Source organism: Syngnathus scovelli, chromosome 14 (assembly GCF_024217435.2).
Source record: "Syngnathus scovelli strain Florida chromosome 14, RoL_Ssco_1.2, whole genome shotgun sequence".
Lineage (NCBI taxonomy): Eukaryota > Metazoa > Chordata > Actinopteri > Syngnathiformes > Syngnathidae > Syngnathus > Syngnathus scovelli.
In genome coordinates, this window is record NC_090860.1 from 11,928,008 (window position 1) to 11,940,490 (window position 12,483).

General features: G+C 44.1%; 2 protein-coding genes across 23 annotated transcripts in view; one reads left to right on the forward strand and one right to left on the reverse strand.

The window, feature by feature from the left end:
• The window catches only part of cdin1 (CDAN1 interacting nuclease 1), a 59,127-nt gene that overhangs the window by 39,059 nt on the left and 7,585 nt on the right, over positions 1 to 12,483 (reverse strand). Inside the window, exon 3 of the mRNA XM_049740506.2 lies at positions 9,274 to 9,505. The gene's annotated coding sequence lies outside the window, so the exon portion shown is untranslated. The remainder of the gene's footprint in view (positions 1 to 9,273; positions 9,506 to 12,483) is intronic.
• dph6 (diphthamine biosynthesis 6) overlaps positions 1 to 12,483 on the forward strand; it is a 94,424-nt gene that overhangs the window by 2,842 nt on the left and 79,099 nt on the right. The gene's annotated exons all lie outside the window — the stretch shown is intronic.

Consider the following 12,483-nt stretch of genomic DNA (forward strand, 5'->3'; position numbering starts at 1 on the left):
CATTAATCAAAGTCAAGGGGCTGGCCGGCGCGGGCTCCATTTGCATGAGCGGAGGTGGTTGCACATGCTGCCGATTGGCCTCCGTTCCATCCAGACTGTTAACGCCGTGTCAATCAACGGCACAAAAAAACATGCTTCAAAAGCGCGGGAGAAATTATTTCCCCCCTTATTATCCGACGCACCCTCACCTTACTCTTGTCCAATCTGCTCCAAAATTATTTATTGTTTTGAGTACTGTCGGTATCATTTTATGTGGTTGTTTTTGGGGGGGGGGTACAAAAATCAAACAAACATTTTTCTTTAATCACAATTCCTATAAATGTGTGTGTATTTGTGTGTGTACTGCACTAAAAGAAAAAAAGGTAGGTGCTGTTGTTTTGTTTAGCAACCAAGTTTAGATGGGCTCTTATGTGTGGACTGATTGAACTAAATATAAGTCGTTTTTTGGGGTGAGCTCTTTTATTTGTGCATCACTCATATTGAGTAATATTATTCTTGAATAAGATGTATTTGTAAATGAACGTCAAGGAGGAAATCACTTTTCATCTGCAGTTTTTCTCATCTGGATTCCCCCCCCCCCCCCACCACCACCACCACACACCCCTCCTTTGCACAAAATCCATTTTAACGTGAAATAATTGAGTTGAGGCGCGGCGCAGCTAATCTCAGCGCACCGGCTCTCCAATCTTGAATTCTAATTATCTCATCATGAACTTTAAGAAAGAGGCAATGCTTTAATGGCTTTTTAACTCCGTAAGAGGTGACTGAGTGGGCCGTAGATAGTTAATGTGTGTGTGCGCGTGTCACACGCACGAACACGTCGACTCTTCTGGTCTAGACGACGTTGTGCTGCAGCTAGCATCTCCCGCTGTGCTCCCGCCCTCCATCAGCACCACCCCACTTCCACCACCCACCATTCCCCTAATATCCTGGAGGCATTTTTCTCATTATCAAATATTGTTTGATGTCTTTCTTTCCCGATGATTAACCATGGTCACCAAACACCGGGCCGGAATGTTTAAAATTTAATTTTGGGCCTCGGAAGTACCTGCAGGAGGGGGGAGGGGTAGGGTGGATGAGCACAGGGGACGCAGCGTGTTTTATGTACGCCACACGCTGGAAAACACAATAAATCCTGGAGGAGAATCATTAGCGGAATACTAGTGCTTTTTACGACCATTGTTATTCAACGCTGTATTGAGACGCAGTAAATTATTCTCTTTATTATCGGTCCATGGATTCAGGCCTGTATTCTGTTTAATTATGTTATTCCTCACGCCGCATAGATATATGTACGTGTAAAAAATCCACTCGACACGGAAATGCAAATGCTACACGTATACAAGATAAATATTTAATTCCGGGGTGGGGAAGCTTTTTGCTATCAGAGGCCATTTGAGTTTTTACCGTCCTCCGAGGACTGTACTAAATTTCTGAAATTCTCTATTTTGGAAGAGTTCCTCTGATCAGTTGGACCGGATCGAATGTCGTCAGGGGTCCGTATAAGGGTCGTAGTGCCATAGGTTGCACACCTTTAATTTAACCGAAGAAATTTGTGTACTTTTTGTGACTTGTTTTTGTTGCAGTAACCATATCCATCAGAACAACCTAAAGACATAAAATTTGGAGCAAAATAAAAATAGCGTTGACTTATTTTATTGAAACAAATGCAAACTGCCAGAGAGATAGAGCAGAGGAAAGAGGAAGACAGTAAGGAGAGAGAGAGAGAGCGTGTGTGTGAATGAAAGGTTATGCGTCGTCCCGTGTGTTTGTATTGTCAATAACTGGAGATGGCTGTCAGGAAAAGTGGGGAGATAAAGGTCAATAACTCAGGCAAATGTGTTTGTATTTGTGCACTCCTGCTGATAGCAAAGCAAACGTCAGGGCCCCGCACGTGTGTGTGTGTGTGAGTGTGAGACGACCCTCACAACAATAACACAAATAGCGAGGTCTCAGGGCTGCACCGAGACGCTCATTATTATCGTTGTCGTCGCGGGTGCTGGAAATGAGAGGGAGCCTCGGCACATGGCGGTGACAGCCGGCGCGGTGTCACTCAAAAGTCACTTAATAATGAAACACGCCAGAGATCAGAATAGACGACGATAAAGTGCAAACACAAAGACATGGTGCCGCAGGAGCGCTTTAAGAAATAAATACTGTATTTGCCCCCATTTTTGTCTCTGTATAAACAGGCTCTTGAAATGAATTAAATTTAAAAAACTATAATAATCAAATTGAAATATTTTTTACCTTGAATTGTTTTAATCCCCAATGTTATTTATTTTGATTTATTTTATTGTATTTATTGTATGCCATCATTTTATCATTCATTTCACCAAGCAGCGACCATGTTGCTGGAGCGCTTTTAATTTTAGAAAAACTTAGACCATTAAAATAAGTACATAAATAAACAACAATCAAACATGATCAATTAAAAAACATAAATTTTCAGACCAAAAATCAACATAAACACTTTTCCCGCTCTTTCCCGCACTCAGTTAAGCAGTAATCTAAAAGTGTAATCTATTTTTCATGCTCACTCATTTGCTTTTTTTTTATTTTTTTTACCGCACCGTTTAATGCAACTCTCGGTGGCCTTGAGCGTCATAAATGTGCAATTAACAATCTTGACTAATTCATGAGAACCTAACTGAGAGCACAACTACTATAACAGAGGCTAACGGTTATTGTTGCGCTTTTAATTGCCTGACGAAGAAGAAGAAGAAGAAAGTGGCGCCGTTTTGGACATACCATCAGGTTACCATGACGACAAGAAGCACTCTCAAGCAGTTGCTGATATTAACTTGACTGCTTTAACCGGTTAACAAATAAATGAGCCTGTTTTGGTCGCGCAGTGATGCCTAAAAAAAACATTTGTGTGTGCCTTCCCAAAAAAAAAAAAAAAAAAACATTCTAGGTATGTCATTTTTAACTGTGGAATCACGCTCACATCTTCCTGCAACGAAGGGCCTAATTAAAGCGGTAAATCATCACAAGTGGCGCTCACACCTAAAATGGATGCCTCTTATTTTGTTTCCGGAAGCGCTCGATCCCCCACAATGCCCAAATGTTCTCCTTTATGTTGCGAGCAGATGAGATTAAATGTACTCTTAGTGTCCATAGAAAGTCCATAAGGGGAGGGAGGGGGTATAAAAGAAGCGCACCCTCCCCTACCTCCCCCTCCGTCAGCCACAGTTTGTTTGTTGGCTGCTTTACATTACACGTGATTATGCAAATCCAGAGCTGTTCCTGTGCATTATGGGCCAAACGCATCATCAAGATCTTTTCTAAAGCAGTCAAGGAGCTATTTCGGCATTCTTTTATTATCCGCAACAAAGAAAGTCTTTTGTTCACGCTTTGCCGCACGCACACTTTGGAAAGAGACACACACACACCTACAGAGCACTGCTTCTGCCTTCCGTGACTTACTACTGTCCCCTAGTGGTGCGAGACCGCCCTATTTCATTCCTAATCCCTGCATTTCCTTCAACTACACCTGACTCCTGCCCCCCCACCCTCCACCCTCCACCCCATGCCCTCTCTTTGCCTTATCATGCTCAAACATTTAAAGGCTTGATTTGTTGTATTGTATGACCGAGAGCTCCCATTATGCGTCCACACTGTGTCCACAGTGGCTTTTTGCCTCAATGGCCACCTCAAACAGAGTCAACAAAAACAGGAACCCTGGTGTTTTGTGGCTATTGTGAGCCAAAGGGCCCCGTGTCAATAAGGTATTGTTTGGCGTGAGCGCCGCACCGAAACTGCTGTGAGAATGTTATCACGGCCCGTGGACACGGAGGGTGTGCGTAATGACGCTAAAATGTAAGTAAGATTGTTTGGACAAGGCCCCGGCACAAGTGGGGAACGAGCCTTGATGTGGCGCTTACGAAAATACTTGCAACAATTTAACGGTAGAAAATTTTTGCTGTACTAACATATTTTTCAAGTGTTCAAAATATAACTTTAGGTATATTTTAACTTTTAATATTTTTTGTAAATTAGAGCTTGGAGTGGCACCCAAAATCCGTGTCCCCTAATCTATTTTTTGGTGCGTTACTTTCAAACGAGACATCTCAACTGCTCTCAGCTCGTCATTATGACTCTAATATTCGTCATTGTTCTGAAAGGATAAAAAAAATATGACTCTGAGTACGGTTATATTGTTTGTCAACATGGGTTGCTTCACCGTTTGTGTTCAAGCTGTGATTTAATAGGTTGTACCTTCACAATACTGTCAACTTTAAGATTGTTTCGGTTGTTTTAATTACACAAAGGTAAAAACAACAAGCACAAATTAATTCAAGACGAGCAGGTATGTCAGAAAAGTTCCAGGACTGAAAGGGTATTTCTATGAGCAACTCAACTTTACTGCACTAGTCCCTCGCGTTCCCTTACCGGTAGCTAACAGTACGCATTTTTACGCGCGGCGTTTCTTTCGGATCCCAGCTATCCCAAGCCCTAATTGGTGTGATAACCTGGAACGATGCTAATAAACAGCAGGCTAAAAAGGGTCAGCCCCGAGTGGCAAGCGCACGGACACACACCGTCAAGTCACTCACGTCAAAGGAGCAATTAGACGGGTTATAGAGGATGGCACCTCCGCCTCCGGTGCGGCCCGCCACCGCTGGGAAGGCTTCTGGAGCAAAGAGGCCTATCAGTCAAAGCCAAAGCACTTTTGCATTCATTAGTCTGTTCGGCTAGATATCAATTATTCATTCACAAGACCGGCCACTGGATTATTTCTGTCGCCGTCAGGCTTGTCCCATCAAGTCTCGATCACGGCCTGGTTGATGAAGTATGCATTGTTGCTAATATGATCAATCAGAAGAGATTTAAAAATATTCGGCTTTAATAAATGGCTCGGGATTTTGGCACCCTCAAAAATACAAATCAGGTTTGACCTCACGATGCAGGAAAAAAAAAATAATGGCATAAAAATAAGTGAGTCGGGTGTGCTGTGTTAGAGATGTAATTAAATATTGTGGGGAGGTGACAAAAAGCAGACCTTGGACTTAGTCCTCGTCTTTGAGCCTCGGCAGACACTCCTGCATGATGCAATGGAAGGCCGGGGATTGAGGCCGTGAATTGCCTCCCCCCCATCCCGTCCCCATTGGGTTTGTGCTGCACTTGCAGAGTGAGTCTCTTCACAAGAATGTGTCTAATTTAGTGGCTAAGAGGCAGATTTATACCTGTGCTAGTTACGAAGAAGGTTGCTCCCCAGAGAGACCCGATGACTGTTTACGGGCGGAGCCACAATGCCTTAGCAGATGATGAAGCACCTGCCAGCGCTCCCCCACGTCTGCGCCGTCCTGTTCTGTCTGCCCCGTTCGCATCCCTTCTCCTATTTTTTTTTTTTCCGCCGCAGCCCGTTCCCTTCGCGTCGTCGGCCTCCTCGGGATTGTGTTGCTAACAGCCATTTCCCACTTTTCTCCCAAGAGCGAATCCATTTACTGGCTGGCTCTGCCGCCGCCGCTGCTGAGCTTTCATGTGTACATCCCTCTGCTTCTTCTCTTTTCTCTCCTACTCCTTCTACACACACACATACACACACACGCACGGCCGTCAGCCATCAGCGCACAGAACTGTGGTCAGGTTTTGTTTATGGCCGGGAAAGGCAATATCGAGATTGTTTCAGAGCGGTGTCATCACTCGAGATGTATCGCTGTCAAGAGTGTGTTTTATACGTCTGGGCCGGCGGCCGCGGCCATTTTGGGAAGCAGAAAATATCATATCGTATGACCTCCTCCGGAATAAAAGTAAACTATCGGCTGTAAATCCGATACGCAACTACAGAGGGGGTGTGTTAAAAGGGAAGGCGAGTTAAGTGGGCTCTCCGTAAAGATGGCCAGAGAAATAAAGATCAGGTCATCCTGCTGTGAGCTTATTGACTTTGTATTGTTGATAATTGTAAAACTAAGTAGACTCATACTTTTTAATCAGCCGCTTCTACCAGCAGTTATTTCCCCAATCGTCCATGAGGAAAGATGTATGAATGAAATGTATGATACGCACAGTCTAGTCTGCCATCTACTGGTGATTGGTGGTATTACAACTTAGCTAACAATACCTAAGGACTTTCCATTGGCTGAGCCTAGTTGTGGCAATCGCCCATCCATCAATGTCCCTAATGAGGCACCGTAGAGATAGCCAAGACTTTCTGGGCCGTCTCCTCTACTTATTTTTTTTTTTCCAAAAATTCCTCAATGAGCTCGTCACACAATATTAGGCAGCACGAACAAAGTAGAACGATTCAGTATATCGATTCCGAGTGTCCGTCGCAACACAATGTAGCTTGATGGAGGCAATTTTAGTCATGAATTGACCTTTTCTCTCCTTGCACTCCGCCATTGAAAGGGAAGTCCATCATCCTTTTCTATCTTCTATACATTCATGTCAGGATGGGGGGGGGGGGGGGGGGGGGGTGAGTGAGAGCGACTGCTCACTCGTCAACTACCCTTTACCATCAGGTGTGTGTGAGGAACATAAGGCGTCTCGTTCAAGGATGCAATTAGGGGGATTGAACTGCGCCCCGGTGGTCGCTTGACAGGCCACTTTACATCCTGTCCCAGCGCGACCTTGTCGCGGGGGCAAGAGAGGGCTTTTTAGTACAATGACAGCATCTACACAGAGCACGAGTACTTACATTTGAGTAGTCGCCAATACCACGCAACGATACTTCACCTTCAAATGCGATGAGTTATTTCTCTTGTCATAGCAAGGTTAGTTTTAAGGTCATGAAAGCGACCAAAATAACTCAAATCAAATGAAATGAAATAACGTAAATACTTCCAAATAAACAAAAAAACGGAAATTACGATACGGAAATTTTTGCTGGTTTTTTTTCCAATTATTAATTTTCCCCAAAAAATTTTGAATGCAATATACTGAGTTTTAAACTTTCAAAATGAAGCTTCAAAATGATTCATGAACCAGTGTAGGGTTTATTGAGCCCTCTAGATGGCGCTCTCCGTTCACCTTAGTGCTGAATGTACACTAACTTATCATCTGGAAGGGTCGTCACGATATATCAGTACATGACAAGAGGAAGTGACGTCTGACAAATCGCAACCCTATGCTGCGACCACATCTAAGCTCGAATGTAGGAGGAAAAAAAAATTGATGGCGTCACTCACGTCACGTTAACATGTTTTAAACCTCGACAGTTGTTGTCGTCGGTTCAGGCCTGTAATTTAATGCCATTAAAAGTGTCTTGAGGGGGAAGGTTGAGGAGGGGGCGGGTTTCTAAAGTGAAGCTGGGTTTCTCCGCATCGGAAACTTTTTTGGCATCTCTTGAAAGCATAAAGACCAGTTGGCACGTTGATGTTGCCATCGTAAAGTCAATCACGATCGCTCCAATTGCCCGGCAGTCGCTGTCGGTTCGTCCCCTCTCAACTGATGACGCGAGATGTTCGTGTGGGGGTGAAATGCCGACATGAACGTGAACAGGAGGACAAAATGGTGGAGGAGGGTTCGAGTCGTGCATAAATCAAAACTGTTGACATGTTGTCTTAAGGAAATGGGACCCACAAAAAATTGTCTATAATTATTAAGATATATATATAAAAAAAAGTAGCAACAATTATAACGCCTGAGCAACTCTCATTTTCTAAATGGTTGCATGTTGGGATTTTTTTTTTTTTTTTTTTTTCCGGGAATTACTGTCAGTTGTTCTGATTTGTATGCGAGACGGACCTTTTCATGTCAAAAGAATACGATAGCCCACAAGCTCTTTACATTACGGGCAAACATTTGCAATTATGATGAATTCCGCCCGCTTATCTCAAAAGGAACAGGTTCTTACTGATGGACAAGTCGACGTTTTAATGAAATAAACGGCTCTGAGCTGATGAAATAAAGATTGCTCCACCTCAGGGCGCCCTCAAATTAAATTATCAAGATGACTATGCGCGCGGTGGCCTCATTAACTCGGGTACGGTAACAGCGGGAGCTTCGCGCTTGGACTCTGTTCGAATTTCAAAATGTGAAACCTCAAAAGTCAGACATCTTCAGTTCAATCTTTGAGTCAAAACCAGTTCAGGAACTTTTGTACATTTCGACAACCTTTGGCCCATTGAACTTTGCAGCTTCCACTGTAGTGCCCGCCCTGGCGTCGCCACCTCCCCCCTCCCCTCCCGGATCTACGCGCTTTCCCGTGATAACCAACATCCAAGTGGATCCTTTTGACTCCACGGGGACAAACTAATGTTCAAACCATGTGTTGTCCCAGGAGTCCTCGTGAGTGGACACTGCCGCAGATAAACACAGAGCACCGTGGTGCGTCAGAAGTCGCTCCCCATTAAAACAATGTTGGTGCCGGCGTGGGGGCGGTGCTGGGGGGGGGTTGCGAGTGGCAATGGGAAACACCTGTGTTGGGGTGAACGCCAGGGCAGTGGGTTGGAGGGCAGCGTTTTACCACTGTTGAAGAAGGAAGTCAAAGCGAGGGGGAGGTCTGAATTTACAGTACTCCACACAGGAGCACAACATCCTTGCAGTCGCTGCTGGGGAAGGAGGACGGCCATTTTTTTTGTACTGCGACTTACTGTCGATAGAAAATGACATCACAGTGCTGCCTAAAGCCTCAGGTAACAACCAGCTCAACTGTTTTCTGGGTTTGGCCATGTGATGTCATTTTCAGTCGACGGCAAGTGGCAGTGGAAAGCAAAATGGCCGTCGCCTTAGATGGATTTTCTGCTTAATTCATATTCCACAAACACAATTTTAATCACGTGTTTAGACTAGTTTGGAAAATGTTGAACTTGACATTCCCTTTAAAAGTTTATAACAACGGAATCCTTAACGCTAGTGTCATTAGCATCAAGCTAGCTGAATTACAAATAACACCATAATAATTTTAAATGAAAACTTCTTGTAAAATTCCCTTTTAAATTTCGTGACGTCCCAATAAATTTGAATTAAATGTAGAAAAAAAACGCAGTCATACCCGAAGTGTTGGGGAATTTTTTAATTCAGCTAATTGCTGGCTTTTAACTTCCTGCGATCCAATTTTATTTCATTTTGATTCCAAATTCAAGGTAATATGACTTGAAACATCACAAGCCCTTGAGCACTCACAATAGCCGTTGTTTTATAGTGCATTAAAAAGGCACATTAGAAAGATAAGCATGGCGGATCCCATTGCGCGTTCCGTAACATCTATCTCCGAGAAAGTATGCACACGGTAAAAATAAAACATGTAAATCCCAAACGCCATAAAAAATGTGCAACAGAGCATCCCCGTTTCCCGCCGCTGCCAGCCGCGGCCCGGCGCCTCACCTTGCAGTCAGGTTGATCATCCCATCGTCTGCATCCTCGTCCTGAGGGCCCGGCTGTCAATTTATCAGCCTCTGCCTTTTAATTCGGCGCTTTCCGCGGCGTGAGCATCCGTCTCCGCTGTCTGCCTGCGCCGCCGGAGCATCCAGAGCGTGGCGGCGTGCGGCTGACTGATGTGGAGCCCGCGACTGACAGGTGGAGGCAGGTTTGCGATAGAGTAATGATCCCTTTTGCACTCGAAAAAGATGTAGAGCAGTGCAGCCTTCACCACGTGCTTTCAGAGTCAAATAGATGATAAGCTCGTTTGTATATTCCACAGCCTCATTTGCTTAATAAGGTGTCTCTTGTGTAGATTGAACTCGCAAAAAAATGCCCCATCATATTTATATCGGTGTTTCTATATTTTTGGGATAATTCTATTTATATTTATATCTATTCTATTATTCTTATTATTATATTTATATCTATTTATATTTATGTATAATATAAGACATACAGTTGAAAATCTAAATTAGCTTGATTTATTTTTTCTCATTTTTCTTGACCACTTGTTGCTAGGCAAAATTCCCGGGGCTAAGAATTAACTGCCCCATAGCCCAGTTCATTGTAGGCTGCTGAAACTCCGCCCCCTCGACTTCCAACTCTGCATTACAATGTACTCATAAAGACCCCAAGACAAGATGGCGCTTAAGATTTGTCCCGATTTTTGTCTGTCAGCACTGTTTTTGCTTCTAGCAAAACTATTTTAATCATCGCCTCCGTGTTGATAAACGAGAACTCAAATCTATTCCAGGACTCCTAAGTATGCAATTACTGTATCATATTAATGCTAAAAGTCTCTCCCCTCCGTCATCGTACAGCACCTAAAATCAGCGCGAGACAAATGACACGTAAAAATATCATAAATTCTCGGTTAATTTTTGTGGCGTCGTCGTCACCTTCCCCGCCGTAATCCCCTCCCCGCCTCTTCATCACTCTCCCCTCCATCACACTCCAGCTCCCCGCGTCTAACCAAATTAATTACTGTGTTTTATTTCATGCAGGTGTCAGGATGGAATGATGAATGACTCGTAATATCAACACAATGCAATGAAGGCGACGCGCCTGCTTATGTCGCCGGAGTGCTTACATGCAGACGACACACACACACACACCCACACGAAATCTCCAGGGCTGGCGATATCCAGTTTCATATATGATATTAACTTACAGGGGGAGCCATTATGGCCTCAATGCCATTACCAGTGGTAGCAGCGGGGGATAATAGAAGTGAACTTTTCACAAGAAGGTCCTCATAATTGCAGGCTGGACCCTTCTTGATAACATTTCATTGGCTACGTACTGTACACCAGTCTCCTCATTACGGCCTCGGAGCATTTGCGCCGTTGCGTAATGAGCGTCGCGGCGGCGAAGGTCATCTTAATGGGCTTCGACTTGCAGTCAGGGGGCCAGAGGTAATATTCTAATGAGAAAAAGCCACTCTGCCAATTTAGCAAATCTGCACGGATGCCGTTTTTATTGTAGCTTTCCGACTGAAGGCCCTTTTGTTGTCATTGGCAACGGCGCCGGCTGGAGCCCAGCGCTTTCCAGTCCGCTTTGCTGCGCAGTAGATTTAACACAAGCATACACACCCGGTTATTTTTCCCACATTTCACATCTACTTCACACACCACTCGGCGTTTATGGGAAGCTACAGTTCATCCGTTGTTTACTCACAGCTGGACGAGCATCGGAACCAGCCGGCAAAAAGGATGAACGTTAACCCCGCCAGTGCTTGTGCGCGTTTCTCGGTCGGCCGTGCATGTTGTCGATTCGGTGTTTGCCAGAGCTTGTCTTCTTCCAAACACCAAGGAGAAATGCGATAAAAATACGATAATAGATTTAGAAAATGCATAATGAGCAATAGGAATTTTTTAATATTATTATATTATATTTTTATTTATATTAATATTATTTTTCTTAACTTTTCGACCAACTGAAAGTTGTTTTCTCGCTCGACTACATCGTTTTCACGTACATAGTAGTTTCAATTTAAATCCGTCACTCGTAAACAGCCCCTTAGCGCTTCAATGTTTTCGTAAATCATCAATGGCTGACTTTCGCTTCAATGTTTTCGTAAATCATCAATGGCTGACTTTCAATGTCAAAGTTTCTGTTCATGAACGCATTGAACAAAATGTCACTCGCATGTGGGCGTGTATACTTTGGGGCTTTAAAACAAAGAAAGAAAAAAAAAAAAACATTTGTCAAATTCCAATCAAAGCACAAAGGTGCGTAAAGCGCTTTTCAATCAGCGTGCGCCGAAAAACGGTCGGGCGCGGAAGAATGAACCCGCTCGGCGCGGCGCTGTGTAAAAGTGTGCGCAAGCTTTAAAGGTGATAAAAACGGCACGGCGGAGAATATCATCTTGAAGATAAGACGCCACCCGGCTTTCCACGGGCCACATCGGTTTTTATTGCATCTGGCAGCAAATTAAGGCCCGTGTGGAATATAAAGGACGATTGAAAATGAAACCCCGGGCAAAGACTGCATTCAGCCTGACTGCTTTCTTCCCTCAGCGCCGACATTCAACTTTGATTCTCACACGGGGTCCTCTGATGACGATGATGAACCATAAAAAATGATATAGCTCAATAAAAGTACAAAAAGGCCCGAGTTCATAAAGAGGACCTGAGGGCCATGTTAGGTTGGATGCATTTCTCCTCCCTCCGCTGGCTTTTAGAGATGATTACCTCGGATATTTATGGACGAAACATTTTTTGATTACGGCGACTTCGCGTGCCTCTTTGTTTCTATTTCATCTCGCACGTCTGAGTCGTCCGACAATAAACACCCAAAATAGTGCGGGGGGTGATCCATCTCCAGATTTACACAAAGCCAGCGAATACACCTTTGTGATTGGGTAGCTAGCAAAAATGTAATAGGTGTTAAAATATATTTTTTTAATGGGCTCTATGTGCTACCATTGATACTGAAAGTCATGAGTGTCCATTGGTATGGAAAATGGGGGGGGTCCAACGGGGCTCTGGCCCCCCCAGTGTGCTCATCCACGACATTTCCTAATCATGCACAAGGCATCTGCTGGAAAAAATAAAATAAAAGTAAAACTCCGGCGCCTCACAGCTGTCAACAGAATCGGAAAACTGCCGATTTTTCAAACGGCGTCGTCGCGGCCGCCTTGGAATTCAATCCCACGTAGCGATGGATCACCCG